Here is a 15,647-nt window from a genome sequence, read left to right on the forward strand (position 1 = left end):
TCCCCACGATCCCTGAAGGCAGCATTGGATTCTGGGCTGGACAGGAAACGACGGAGACGCGCAGCGTGTCTCCTCATCAGCTCCGGGAGAGAAGAATGGGAAAGGGAACAGATTTTTGTATGTAGACGAGGCAGCGTGTGAAAACATGAGGACAACGGGCAGTTTTTGACTAGTTACCTCTTTAAAACATATATAATTACACATATCATAATAGGAGTTTTCTTCTCCCCCCCCCCCCCCCCCCCGCAGTACAGGGATATTTGTTCCCATTGGAAAACACAGCGGAGGAGAGGAGCCTCTTTGTGAATCCCATCTGACTGTAAGTGGGTTTTTCTTTACTATTCCGGCATGTTTTAATTATCTCACGCCTTGTCGGCCTTTCTAGAATCAGATCCCTCACAGACTGAGAATGTCAATCATAAATAAATGTCAGTATATTGTGCCACACACTGGCAGCAGCCCATGTTGGAGATTTTGTCTTCGGGAAAAGAAACGGAGGAGTACTTAAACTGTATGTTTACCATACTTCTTAAAGACAAGGGCCACTAAATAGCGATCTGTGAATATGTTGTTGCTTGTTAGAAAAAGTGTTTAGTCTGTTTGAATGGGGAGGGGGTTATATGCCCCCTATGCGGCCATTGAACAATCCTTTTCTTGGGGAGAAAGGGTGTGCAGCGTTTGGGCCGACTGGGAAAACAGCCGCAGCTTTCATGGGAGTGACATTTGAACATGAGCCCATTGTTATGATGTATTTGTTAGTCTTTATTGCCAGAGCCAAGCCTTGTGACTCTGTCGCGGCCGGCTGGAGGTATTTTCAATCTCATTTTCTGTCCTCTGCATCTAACAGAAGGGATATGTACAGTCTCCACCCTGTTTAGCGGGAGGAGGCTATCTGCTTCTGGTAATGGCCGATGGTTTTGTCGCGGTAATGTTTATATCTTGCTGGTGGACTTATGAAATATCACATTTCATGTATTTAAAAGCACATAAGATAAGTGGTAATATATGTCAGTGGGGCTGGGTTCAGCTCATCATTAGCTGCCTTCTTCACAGCAGTTCATGAGCACTGTTTTAATCCCCTTTGTTGGATGACGCCGCCGGCAGCAGATTGGATAACATGTAGCCAGTTTGACCAGTGGCTATCCCCAGTTCACTGCTACCACCCACATCAGCTAGTAGCATCTTTAAAACTATGCATTTATCCTGAAACTAGGAAAAGTTAAACACTTGAGCTGCTGCTTCACTGGCACAAATAACTAGAGCTTCTCAAACAGCCAAATGATTGTAAATGACTTGAACAAGCTTCTCCCCTGAGGTCACGCTGTGTTTCTCTCTCTCTGCTTGTAGCCTCAGACTTTGCATCATTTCAGACGTTAGCACTGGAAAGATAATGACCCTTCATTGACCGTGGGGTTCAAAGGTCATTTAGTGAGGAGCTGCACACCATGCCACAGTCTGGCTGACTACCATATGGACCCAGTAAACATTCCCTGTGTGTGTGTTTGTTGTTTGCACTTCCAATGCCAGACAAGGACAGATATTTAGCTGTATCTCTTCAGTTCAGGGGGTGAAAATGGGCTCAAAAAGAGCCACTAAGAAGCCACTTTGCCCTGCCTTTATTCCCCCCACGGTGGCATTATAATAGACCGTCTGTGTCCTCAAGGCACGCTTGATTTGCATCCACAAAGCACTAGACTACAAGCACATTATTCTGCGCTTTGAGACAGTGCAGCAACAATGCAGCCCATTCGCTTACAGTGCAGTTAATGGGTTGAAAATAACTACTGGCCTTCTGGTCGCTCCCCCTCAGCCAGATGCATTTAAGCTTGTTATGTTTTTTTTGGTTTCTTTTGGCGTGTGGAGTGAGGTTTTACTTTCTGTTTTGTCAGAGACACAGAAGAGGACAGAAAATGTATGATGCCCAAAGGACATCTGGAAAACCCAGTGATATGTTGTTCCTTTGGGTATTGTTACACGGTGGCTCTGTTTTTCTGTGCTGTGTCCCATTATGAATGTTACTTTAAAACAAAATGATCAGCCGGTTCTGTAAAATGGAGGGTTTGAAAATATTTGCTCTGTTTTTGATGATAGAAGCAACTTTTTTTGGGGTTTATTTTAGGCCCCTGGCTGAATTCCAACAGGTAGTTGTAGCAATATACTTTTCAGCGAGCGCCTGTTTGATTCAGTATCATTATTTATGTCTGACATTAAAATCAATGTTTTGTGAAGGTACTGGTGCAAAAACACAATACCAGCACCTTGTGTAATAGGATCATACAAGACATTTACTCAGTAGGTTGAGTTATACTGAAGTCACTGCATTCAGCTCAGTCATGGATTAAATGTCTAACCACAGAGGTAAAACACATGTTAGAACAGAGCGTGTCATCTCACTGCCCCTGTTTAAAAGCACATGTAAGGAATTTTTCACTGTCAGCTTTCTCTCTCAAGGCCGTTGGAAAGAGAAGCGAGGGAGAGAGGGGATATATTTTGGGAGAAGAAACGGCTCAAAATACATAACCAGAAACATGGTTTTCTCATTCGTCCACTTGTTTTGCCAGAAGAGGCAGGGAAGAAAAAACGCTTCTGCTTTCCGCCTTCCATCCCACTGCCTCATTTTATACTTTTTTGTACACTTGACTTCTTTTGGATGTAGTTGATTAGATGAGAAAAACAGCTGTCAAAGAAATTTTGGTCTTGAGGAATGATCCGCAGAGGCTGTGTGCGTTAGAGAAGAGGGATTTGAAAGCTATTCTTGGTTTGTGTGTGTGTTAGCATCTCCTGCGTGCTGGTGTGTCCATCTGTCAGCACTTTCCTGGCTCTGTTGTGCGAGTTGCAAGGGCCATGTCTGACCTGTGCCCATCCATCCACCCATGTCCACGGACATAATAAGACTTAACTGCACAAAAGCTCCAAAGACGAGAGCCTGGAGGCGGCGTCTGCGGTGGTGGTTGCTGGTGGTTGGTGTAAGTTTACCCAGGTTGTGTTACAGCCGTGGGTGTAGGTGGGTAAAGGGAGAGCAAGGGGGGGAGGATGGCACTTCAAACGCAGCCTTCAACACGCACTGATGGAGAGCTGGAGGGGAGAATGTAACCTGATATTTCCTCACTGACAGGAGGTACCTTGACTTGACTTGGGTTGGTGGACTAGAGAGTTTAAAAGCCACCAGCTGCAGCAGGGCTCAGCTCACATGATGCCAGACAAGATGCCATGTTATGAGTGTGTTGTGTGTGTGTGAGTGAAAACGAGAGAAAGTAGCTATGTATCATTCCACCTGGGTGTGTCCCCCCCCCCCTTGTCACAGACACGTGGTCCCGGCCTCTATAGGGCCTTGTTCTGGTAACATTTTGCTGACCTTTGGTGGCAGCTGCCCCTGCCATTTGGAAACAAAGACAAATGGCTAACCAGCCTGTCTGTGGCCTCTAAAACCTCCACTGTTCCAGATCGTGAGTTGCTCTTCCTGTTGGCCTTTTCATATGTACGTAGAAACTTATATCAGTGCCCTCCGCGACAGGAAATCAATTGTTTGAGATCCACTTGCAGCCTTTTCTTATGTGATGACTGATTTCTGTTCTTCGACAAGGAGAAAGTTGAGCACACGCACTTTCACTTTTCCTCACCTTCAGTTTCGTTATTGCCCTTCTTGGTAGTAAACACATGCCCACGTGAAGGTGTGTTGAGTCGTCCGCTTGCAGTGAAACAAATGTACGGACAAGGAGGCACCTACTCTCCGGCTGCACTGCTGATCGGAGTAGGCAGAAGGAGGGCATCCGCCTCTCCTTTCAGGACAATACATGATCTCGGTCCTCGTTCAGCAAGTGCACTCAAGCGCACAGGCGTACACACACACACACACACACACACACACACACACACACATACACATACACACACTGCTATATTAAGGCAACTGAAGATACAAATGGCGAGGATTGACCTACCATCGGTTCTCCTCGCCATGTCAGTTGTCATATCTGTGCCACCGGGTGAACGCCTTCTCCTGCAGCACTGACGAGTGTGCACATTTATAGCACGGGTCAGTCCTGGTGGGATTTACGCTCATAAAGGAAAAGCCCATTTTTAGAGACATTGATTTATCATTGATTCAGGAGTTATTTTATGATGAATTGTTGTAATATTGCCTCACCTGCCTTTCCTACATTTCCCAGTTTTCCTTGCACCAGAGAATGGGTCTGCACTCGTTGCAAGGTAGAAGGAGCAAGTGAGAGTTTCAGAGCAGAGAAAAAAGGGACAGTTGCCGCCCCCTTACTCTTGTTGTCGTGCTGTAGCTGCATTGCATTCTGGTCTGTTGAGGCTACATCGGAGAAAACTGATACTTCTCCCTCTTTTATGATGGATTTCTCCCTGTATGATTAGAAGGCAGGCACCTGTAGAAAATCATTGGTCTAGAAATAAGCCTTGAATCAGAAAGACAGACTAAAATTGAGCGATACCTGCTCATGTTTTGAAGGTTAGATTTCAGGTGTCATGAACAGGGCATTGCTCCACCTGCCAGTCAGTCTTTATCTCCACACCGCTTCTTCCGTGACCTATTTTTCTATATTTTATCTGATCTGCTGTGATACATTTCCAACCCTGCTGCATTGTTCATTCATTAATTGTCCCTTTTTGTTTGCTACCTCTGTCACTGTACACTTTGTTTAAGCAGCTTAGGCAGCCATTAATCAGTGTGACTTTGACAATGGCAGCTGGTTGATTCTCACTGCTGGGCTGCTGGTGAGGGACCCCCCCCCATTCCCTCCTCCTCCTCCTACTGTATTATAGTTGGTCTGTTTTATTCACTGTTGTCAGGGCTCTTTGTTAACTTCACAGTGCACAGGACAGGAAATGGGGGGGGGGCACACTGTCTTCACTGTTGCTCTCTGTCACGCAGTCATGCAGTCAGCATGATCAACACCTGTGACTGCCACAGAGCCCCGAGGCCCTTCTGCCGTGTTGTTTGCGCACCTATCTTTAAGTTAAGTTGGGCGATCACCCTGAAACTGATCCTGACATCCAAGGTTGGAGAAAGGGAATCTCATCCCAGTGGGAATTCTCAACTGGAATTCCAGCGGTCGCATCGGATATCAGTGGAGGAGAGAGCGCAGGGAGGGCGGAGCGGAGGAGGTGATTTATGGCGTCATGTTTCTTTCTCCGCCGCACCAGTCTGTGTCATCCACGGCAAAGCCCAGTTCAAGATCCACCGCAACCATCGCGGGGCAGGTTGATGGATGGGGCTGGCCTGTCTGTGCGGATGGACAGCCTTTTGAAGTCGGCCCTGGATAATGGCTCTTTGACATGGAGAGAGCAGAGGATGCTTAAGGCAAGCAGGAGTACTTTAGAGAGAGAGAGAGAGAGAGAGAGAGTAGTGTTAAGAGCACACAAAGTGCTAAGTCAGACGAAATATTCATGTGCTGTCTGGCTGCTGCAGCTGCTGTATAGAAAATATGCAGTATTGACTGGGGGGGTGATGTATGATCTGTCCCGTGTTAGAATTACATATGGAAGGAGAGAGTGGCTTTATTTCCTACTCTCCTTATTGCTTTCACATGCGCTATTTGGGATCCTTAATTGAATTAAATTAAAGGGCCAGTCCTTTGCAGCAGATCATGGCCACGGTCGCTTTATCGCCTGGGACAAACACCCAGCACCAGCAGTTCCTGTGTCCTCTCCGTCTGATCAGAGTTCAGCCGGTTCTCATGAAACCGTAGCAGCCGATCGCGTGTCCCTGTGTTTATATGTGTGTGTGCCGGAGTTGGTGTTTGTTTGCCTTTTTCTCTTTTTTTTTGCAGTCTCTGGTAGCACTTACAGTCCCAGCATAGCTAGGGTTAGAAGGAGAGAGACACACACACACAAACACACGCAGATACAAACAAATGAAACTGTACTGTTTCCCCTCACCCCGCTGTGAAATGCCTGCTTCTTGGCCTAAAAATGTTTAGATGACCCCTGTTTAGAGGAGTTTATGCTTATACAGTTGTCTAACCATTGACCTGCGGGTTACATTCCAGTCAAATCCACCGAGGATCCAGTTTTATATACCACTTGGTATAAACTAACAATAGTGGCATTATAAGACTACCAGAGAAAGTCAAGGATGCAGTTACGGTGATTACAGCGTCCTTCCCTGGAGTCTCTTTTTAGGAGGTTGGCATCATATTGTGTTGGGGGGGTGGGAGGGGGTGTCATGTTTGTGTGTGTGGTTACAAAAGCAGTGACATATGTCTGAAACATTGGAACAAATAAATACCCTGGCACGCATGGAAAATAGATTCCAGACCTGAGTGTGCACTGGATTTAAGTTGTCATCTTCTTGAACTCCAGCTCCAACAGGATCGTCTTACACTACATACATAATATTTGAGGCTAAAAACAGGCTCAGCCCTGCATTATTTAACTGTTCCAGCTGTTTCAAGTGTTTCTGTGTTCATTTCAAGCCACGAACCAGCAGTACTACCAAAATCTAGAGCTGAAATGTCTTGTTTTGCCATTAAATATGCACTGTAGCCTACTTTTCCGCCCTCTCAGATCTTTAACTGCACTCTCACCCATGCTCATGAAAGTTACCCCAGCTCAAGCAGCTACACTATCCAGGCTGTATTTAAGCATGTGGTGAAACCTCAAGGAAGGGAAACGAGAGGGGTTGGACAGCAGCCTGCCCTTGTCACATTGCCCGCTCATTGCATCCCAAGCCAAGAGCCACAAGGTTCACCGCACATCGCCGTGTCACTAGTGACTCTGCAAACCCAGCTGGCTGCCAAAAGGACTTAGGGAAGTGGAAGGACACCTGCGAGGAAGAGGGTGAAAAATGTGAAAACGGTGAGAGGAAAGAAGCGTCAGATGGAGGAGGACAGGAGAGACAGGTTTATGAGAACCAATAAAATATATTTTTTTCAGTGCAGCTGATGTCATGTGAAACACAACGGCTCGGAAACACTGAGGTCATTCTTCGTTTTCCTCGCGTCCCCCGGCCGGTGTCTGGAAGTCGCACTTTTTTCACAACACTTGGCTTCAAGCTCGTGCTCTGAATTTACTGTAGGGACTGATGTTGCCAGGATGCTCTGTTTTTTTTTGTTTTTTTTTTGCATCAGGGTTCACGCAGGACACTGAAGGAATGTGGGAGTTTCAGACAGTAACTGCACTGACCTACAACGAGGAGAGAATCCAAGTGAAAACTCATGCTTGCCGTTGTAGAAGTGGATTGACACATTTTTGCGAGAGAATCCCTTGTCAGTGGCTCAAACCTGCAGGCTTAATCTCACAAAATAGTGCTCTGTGGGTGTGTGTGTGTGTTTTTGTGGCTGCCTATTGCCAAATCTCATTGACTAATACCCTAGCAGCTCTCCAAGTGAGCCCGAGCTGCCATTGACTTGGCTGAGTAGCTTGCTAATCTCTCTCTGCTCCGCTGATCTTCACTCTCCAGCGATTCCCGATTATTTCGGCCCATGTGCCGCACAGGCAACTCGGCGAGTGAATCATCTTTGGCACCGTGACCAACTTCCAGGCTGCAGGGGAGGGTCACAAGCAGATCTGCGGTCAGTGAGCTTGACCCCCTCACCCCTCGCTGCTGTTGGAGACTGAAACAGTGTGGATGAGAATCCCGATTTCTGTCTGTAAGCTGATCAGCTTTGAGCGAGCTGCGCTAATGAGTAGGTTTGAGAGTTTGCACTGCGGTTAGATGAAAACAGTCCACAAAACGCTCTGACACAAAGGACTGTTTTGATCCAACACAAGAAGGAACAGGTCCAAATGTAGACAAACACAAGAGGCATGTGATCATGTAACCTTGTATATGTGTGTTACATTACCCATAAACCCCACTGGCAGCTAGCCAGCCAGTGGGACCTCCGTCAGATCCCACTGGCCATCGTGGGAACATTCCTGACGCAGCATTATTCCATAATTCCCACCATGTGTGGTTTTTCCAGAGCCGAGTGCTCACTGCAGGGGCCGTGGAGAATCCCACTGAGGAGAGGAGATCAGCTCCTTGTAATCGCAACCAGACTTCAGTGTGTGTGAGTGGGAAGAGCAGAGGTAGTCTGGGAGTGATACTGCAGGGTCAGTCCAGTAACACCTTCACCAGGGGTTAAAGCTCAAGAGAACAAGTTGTGTGTTTAGCCTCGGTGCAGGGACTCACTTTTTTCGTGTTAATGGTTTGTCATGTGACCAGGAGGCACTTTGGTGTCAGAGGACCTTGAGTGCAGTGAGTAAAATAAAGTACCCACATGAGTAGTTGTGTTAATATTAGTCATGGATGAATCACTTGCTGGCAGTTTAAGTTTATTGATATAGGTATCTTATTTTGAAAATCAGAAGGTGACATGGATGTGAAATGACTATATTGTTGGCATTGTTTTCACCTTGTGAGTGAGTCTGTGTGTGTGTGTGTGTGTGTGTGTGTGTGTGTGTGTGTGTGTGTGTGTGTGTGTGTGTGTGTGTGTGTGTGTGTGTGTGTGTGTGTGTGTGTGTGTGTGTGTGAGAGTCTGGGTGTGTGTGTGTGTGTCATCAGGGTAAAATGTGCTGCGGCAGGTGTTTATACGTCTGTTTGTCTGTGGACGGATGTCGTCACCGTGATGGAGCCACAACCTGCAAGATACAGTCACGACAGGTGTGTAGTTGAGATCAAGACAGAGATGGGCGTGGTCCGACCCAGGTGTACTCGGCAGCCATTACTGCATTATTACATGAGTAGCGAGTAGTCATGGGTCAGAACATCAACACGTCAACAAGTGATTTTGTATTGACCTACGGAAGAGGTCAGGCCGTCCACTGTGCAAGAATAGCTTCTTCCAGTTCCACTTGATTTGGTGTAAAAGCAATACGCTGATCAATACTAATGCACCTTCCCAGCGAGGATGGGCTTTGTAGCGAACCCATCAGTCAGTCAGCTGACTGATGGTTTTGCCTCAATGCCCTTACAGGAGCGCTCAGGGTCACTGCTAAGGCCTCGTCTTGCTGTGAAACCAGATTACGATGTTGTTTCTGATCAATAAATCTCCCTGGGACCAGCAGCCATTGTTATTACAGATCAGTGGTGAATTAGGGAGTGAATCTGTCCTGTGTCACAACCAGATTACCGCATTGTATTGTGTTTGCCTCGTCATCTCTCACAGAACACAACACTGTAATTTATCACATTTCCAGATGCTATCTTGTCATGCAACACAAGAACGGGAGGAATGCATCTTTCATCATTAATCTTTGGCCTCGGTTGCGTCACTCTGACGTGGTGTTTCTGCTTCTTTGTGCAGGTAGGGTTAAGAGCAGACTTTGCTCCCTGTGCAGTATGTGTTTGTATGTTGTTATGATCTTTACAGTATTCGTTTCCACTTTCTACCGTCCTGCAAGATTATGTTAATAGATGTGTTGTTGTTAACTGTATAGTATTTTAAGGCCATTGTTTGTAATGTTATTGTATTGTATTTTTTTCTACTGTAAGTTCTTCCTGTTTTTTTTAATCAAAACAATTCATCCTCCAAACTGTGGCACAAGTTCAAAATGACACATCTGGGAATTAGTGGTTGAAAAACTACTGGAATTTTCCTTTTAATGTGTGAGTGTGCCAAAACCTAAAGAAGTTAAAGTCTTATTTTTGATCATTTATCTCAGTTGTATCGTTCAAGAGTGACTAAGAAAATATTTGAGATGGATTGCTCACATCTGACCAAATGTATTCTTGTTTGTATAAGTGCCAGTACTCATCCAGTACATCAGATTGGTCATCATTATGACTAATCTAGAAAATCTGAATCAAACAGAATACACACTTCATTTTGTATTTCTGTGTGTTATGAAACAGGAAATGCTAAAGTATCCGATGTTAACTATTCCTCCCTTTATTACAGACGCTGCTGGTATGATGATCATTTAAAATAAAACTTTTTCTGATGGTGTTTGTTTGAAGAAAAGAGGAAAAAAAATCTTTGTGAATGAGTCACATCATTGAAGATCAGTATGAGGCATACATTACCTCTCTTTGAATGGGTCTGACACAGATGCCTAAGGGGAATAATATCCACTGATCTTCCCGGTTTAATGTGGCGTGTCATCCTGAGCAACAGAAACCCTGTGAAGTGGCTTGTGTCTCATTTTTGCCTTTAATGTCTGTTTGGAACAAGTCTGTTATGTGGTCCGGTAAAACACTTATTACAGTATGTGTCTATATATAGATATATATATATATATCTATATATAGTATACGGCTAGTGCCACAGACGGAGCATTTGACAGTCATACAGTACATGCACTGTGCAAACATATCGTGCGTTTAGCTCCGCTTGATTCCTGCACACTCATTCGCTGGGCTTCCCCCTACAACAATCCGGCCTTTCTTTTCCTGCTGTGACATCATCGTCACCCCCTGCTCACTCAGTGCCCTGCCCTCCTTCCCACTTCCTGCCCCGACAGGAAATGAGCCACCCCAAAGGTTTTGCAGTTAATGGGGGCGGACAAGGACACACCTGTGTCCACTACATAGGTCCCTGTGTTTCCCCTTTGGTGTGTTGTTGAAGTGGGGCACCAATCTAGGCCACATAAAAAGTGTGTTGAAACCAACTGTTGTAAAGGCAGCGACACACAGGGCACCTTTTTGGGCAGTTGTGTGTTTTTGTAGTGCCCACACAGTCGCCTCAGCATTCAGTCACAAGGGAGGACATTGTTCCCAGGGCATGTTGCTCTGCACAGGCTCCATAAACACAACATGTGCTGCGTATGTACCTGAGAATTCATAGTTCTCATACCCATGCAACTTTGCGAGCCGGCACTGTAATGATGCTGCAGAAAGAAAAAAAATCAGATAAGCAAAGTTTTGCATCTTATTACAGAATTTGAAAAGGAAAATAGAAGTCATGTCTGAAATTGTTTGATCTGAGTCATCTCCCTCACTGTAAAAAAAAACCACTGATCAGAAGTCGGCTGTGTTTATCTGTGCGTGTGTCGCAGGCCTGCCTCTGTTTTCAGCGTGGGAGCAGCTGCCTGCCGGCCTGTGCGCTGTTGTGACTGGAGCAACTGTTCCCTGCAGCTGCACAGACCCATGTGTCACTGCCACACCTGTTGTATAGCCTTGTGTTGACTGAGTGATATCACACGTTAACTTGCGATTCAAACAGGCAGTTGTGTTTTCGACACACACGTACGGCATGACCAACGCACACACAAACCCGTGCTCTTTCTGACACTCTCGCCCTGTTACAAGAAGTGTGTTTGCTGTGAAAACACACGCTCACACACACTTTTTTTTTTTTTGGGGGCCAGCCACATGCTGCGGATGAACAACAGTTGGTGTGTAGAAAACGAAGGAACAGCTGAGGCCAGCGGGAATGTCTTCCTCCGTAGTTCGCCATAACATCAGCTGCCTACCTCTCTCTCTCAGAGACATACACACACACACACACACACACACACTCAAAGTAAATACACACCATGACCAAATCATAGCACTGATATTTTCCAGCCAGCTCAGCATGTTATAACCTGACATACCTACATTATATTTTTTATGATTCAGCATCCAGATAGTTTTAAATAAAATAAGGTTAGGCCGCTGTGAGTCAGAACTGAGGTGATGATTCGCTGAAATGTCCGTCAGCATTGTTGAGACCTGGTGAGTCACACTTAATACACAACTAAGAGTTTTGACAAAGTTTGAGTTTCTACTCTGACTCATGTTGTGAAATTATCAGCCTGTGGTAGTTGCAATGCTTATTATGTTAGCTGCGTGTGTGTGTGTGTGTGTGTGTATGTGTTCATGCGTGCGGGTCCTGAAAGGCTTTGCAGTCAAACGAGAGAAGGCCTCTGCAGCTCAAATGTCACATTCTTAATCTCGCACTAATAGGAGAGAGAGAGAGAGACAAGAGAGAGTTTATAATGAAGGGAGAACTGTGCTTGATTGCTTTCCGAGCTGTGAGATAAGTGTCTTTCTGGCCGCGTGTGTCATTTTCGCCTGTGCTTAGTTAAGTCTCTCGCTCAAGCACCCTCCGTAGTTAATCCCCTGCATTCTTGTGACAGTGAGATCAAGTCTGCTCTCCTCCTGCTGCCGGCTGCCAATTCCCTTGATTTCCCCTGCAGTGCGGTGAGAGCAAACACTCGATCCATAAAGTTTGGGATTTCACTGACTAATGGCCGTGGTCGAGGTGACCAAAGCAGTGGGCGTGCGCTTCTTCTACAACAGCCACAAAAAATAAAGCAAATCATATCTGATTGGTTTTATTCTTCCTTTCTTTATTTCTTTCTTTCTTTTCTTGTTTCCAGGGGATAAAAGCCCAGTCGCAGAGAGGAGTGGTGGTTTCGCTTGACCTTTCACCTCAATAGGAAGGAGAGAAAGCCACTTCAGAGGTAAGAGTTCCTGTAAACCACAGTGAGTAAATGGTGCCACTGCTGCTTTCTGTGGGTAATAAATTCTGAGCAGAGGAAAAAGGAAAGACGGTATTGACGTAAGCTTCGCAAAAAACTCAGGCTTCCTCGCACAAATGCCACAGAGATTATTGTTTTGACACCATTTGCTGCTGTAGGCAGCCGCCAGGGAAGTTATTTAAGGTGGTCTCAAATGCCAGTTTTAGTGCAGTGCCTCTGACATGCACGTCTGAGGAATCATGTGTTCAGCTATCATCTGTCATCTCGCAGCTTAAAATTTTTCAGCAAGTGGAATCCCCAGTCGACGGTGTAGATCCATCATGTGTTTGTTGTTTGTTGTTTAGCCAAATCCTCAGGCAGAAGGCCTTGTAAATTAAAGCCAAATGAAAGAGGAGTCAAACCTCTGAGGATCTCGTCAGGGGAGAGTCTCCCTCAGCGAAGGAGATAATTCTTGACTAAAGTGGAACCATGTGAGGGCGAACCATGGCTGTGGTGTGTAGCAAAGCGATGCTTCTCTCAGTACGTCTGTATTCTCTCGCTATCACAGATCTGCGTTGATTTTGAAACCCAGAGCCTCAAAGTTTCCACTCATATTTGTACAAGAGATGCTGACTTTCTTTCTTTTTTTTTTTTTTTTCAGAGATGAAGTAATTACATAATGTACTCATTTTCAGATCAATCACTCACACAGCAAGGAAATCTATATTTAGATTGCTGCTCGGCTGAATGATGCCGCTTTATAGGAAATGCACACATGGCGAAACAAGACTCCGAAGGCCCAGACTCGTACTGGGTTGTTTTTAATTTTGGAAAACAAGCTCGTGATGAGTAAAAAGCCCGGCAGTGAGGCTGTGGAAGGAAGCTGAATTTTAAACTGGGACCCCAGCAGTGATGGAGCCTGAGGCTGAGAGGAGGAAGCCTGCTCCCCTGCACTTAAACTGTTTCAGGAAGTTGGGATGCTCATGTGTCAGAGATATTTATAAAGGTTTATAGCTGTGTGACTGGCGGGTGACTGACTGTGTGTGTGTGTGTGTGTGTGTGTGTGTGTGTGTGTGTGTGTGTGTGTGTGTGTGTCAGTGTCAGCATCATGTGTTTTAAGGGGAGGTTGCCATGCAGAGATGCTCACTAACGGCGACACTGAGCTGCCAATATTATTCAACATGTACATCACGCATGCAAGACCACGGTTAACATGTCATTGTTCTGTGATGCGGTTGTCATGGCAACTGTTTCATTCAGAATCGGGCAGTCTTAAAACAGATTGTCCTTGAAATGATCCCCCACCACCACCGCTATTCCTAAAGAAATACAGATTGCAACCACAAAGACGTGTGTGTGTGTGTGTGTGTGCGCGCATTCCTCAAGGATGGCAGCATTGGCACAGCAGGAATGCTGGAGGTGGCGTGGCAGGAAACAGACTGGCACATTTTTTCATGTCCGTCTGATGAGACCCACAAACACACACACACACACACACGCTCGGACATTTGCATCACATTCAGATAACAAGAGGCTTTTCAGCAGTAGCTCATCAGTGGTCAGCTGCAGGGGTTATGAGGTGAAGGGCTTAGCAAGGGGGAAGATGGGAAACGTAGTAAGCTAACGGAGGAAGACGTGCCCAGCTGCTAGTGGCATGCGCACAGCTGTATGCTGCTTTTTGCCTTTAGGTACTACACATTGCACATGGCCGGCTTGCTGCAGTAGGAATGTATTGTTCATGCATGGGGTATCCATGCGTGTGTGTGTATGTATATGTGTGTGTGTTTGGACATGTGTTGCTTGTGCAGTATGTTATACCTACTGTGCTTTGTATTGCCTAACAGGTGGCAGATGTAAACCTCCCGTTCTGCTAGACCAAGCAAAGAACGGATAAAAAAAAAATCTATCTGTTGGTCCCATAATGATTTTATTTAGTGACATAAATATTGAAGTATACTACCATTTACATTAATAAATTACAGCAGGTTCTTAATATTGTAAAGCTACATATTTATACCCAAACAGACCTACATTGCTGAGCTAAAACATGAGCTGAAGATTTTACGTCACAGCAGCTCAGCTCTTTTTCCTTTGGTTTTTTTCCAGAGCACAGCAGTAGGTCTCTCTCTCTCTTTTTTTTTTTAAAGCAGTACCTGTTTTTAATGTCTGGCTTGGTCTTCTCAACAGTCAGCCTCTGTTGTCTGCTGCTGCAGTGCTGCATCATGTTTGAAAGTGTGTGTGTGTGTGTGTGTATGTGTGTGTGTGAAAGAGAGAGAGCCCACTGCAGTATACCACCTGAGCCCCTATGTGGGTGTGTGTATATATGTATATATATATATATATACACGTCTGTGTGTGGATGTAACCTGATCTCCTGAGGGCAGGGACAAGACTATTGATTTCACATTTGTACTGCTGCCCCACAGGGAAGCTGACACATCCTCTGTCTGTTTGTGTGCAAGGGAGAATGATTGAGAGATGATGGGTGACAAGAGTCTCACCCGCACGTGTGCTGCTTGATTTGTAGCATGTTGACCCCCTCTTTTATAACGGTAACATGAAGTATTGGTAAATTATGTAAATCCCTGCAAACGTCAGCAGAATGTCTCTGTGTTTATATGAGGAGGCAGATGGACACCCTGTGGGCCAGGATGTGGACACATCACTTCAATATGTTAGTGATTACTGAGGATCTAGGCCAGGCTCACATTGGAACCTTATGATGGCTGCATGTCCGTCTGTGGAGCACGCCAATGTGGAGATGTACATGTGTGTTGCCATGGCAACGCCCGTTAGGAGTGATGCAGGGGCAGCTGAAGTTTGGTTCGCTCTCATATTGATGAGCTGCTGAGTCCTCACACCTACCGCCCACCACTGTGACCGTGCATTTTCACACTGCCTCTCTTCTCTCGTCTCAGTTTCTCCTGCTCCTCCTCTTCTCTCCGACCCCCCCCCCCCCCCCCCCCCCCCCCCCCCCCCGACCCCCCCGACTCCCTCTCCATCTGTCCGCCTCTGACATCCTCCTCATCTTTCTCCCCTCTCTGTCCCCCATCTCTTTCTCTGCCCCTCCTTTCCTAATTGGCCATATAAGCCAGAGTCGCTCACGGTGTCGCACTGTGCTTGAGTGAGCTTGCATGTGTTTGTGGATCCATATGTGTGTGTGTGTGTGTGTGTGTGTGTTTGGGTATGAGTTCCTCCTCTGCTCGCAGGCTGTTGGTCGCGCTTGACTAATGACACTAGAGCTGTTGTTTTGGCCATCAGGCCCTCCCCTTTATTCACAACCTAATGGCCGGCTCCCTCACTCCATTATTCTACCT

At 46.0% G+C, this 15,647-nt stretch overlaps 1 protein-coding gene across 1 annotated transcript in view; it reads left to right on the plus strand.

Moving 5' to 3' along the window:
* Window positions 1–271: 271 nt before the first annotated feature.
* LOC111238733 (ras-associated and pleckstrin homology domains-containing protein 1-like) overlaps window positions 272–15,647 on the plus strand; it is a 37,344-nt gene continuing 21,968 nt past the window's right edge. Inside the window, exons 1-2 of the mRNA XM_022768396.1 lie at window positions 272–319; window positions 12,250–12,333. The gene's annotated coding sequence lies outside the window, so the exon portion shown is untranslated. The remainder of the gene's footprint in view (window positions 320–12,249; window positions 12,334–15,647) is intronic.

This window comes from Seriola dumerili, unplaced genomic scaffold, assembly GCF_002260705.1.
Source record: "Seriola dumerili isolate Sdu_G_001 unplaced genomic scaffold, Sdu_1.0 BDQW01001556.1, whole genome shotgun sequence".
Taxonomy (NCBI): domain Eukaryota; kingdom Metazoa; phylum Chordata; class Actinopteri; order Carangiformes; family Carangidae; genus Seriola; species Seriola dumerili.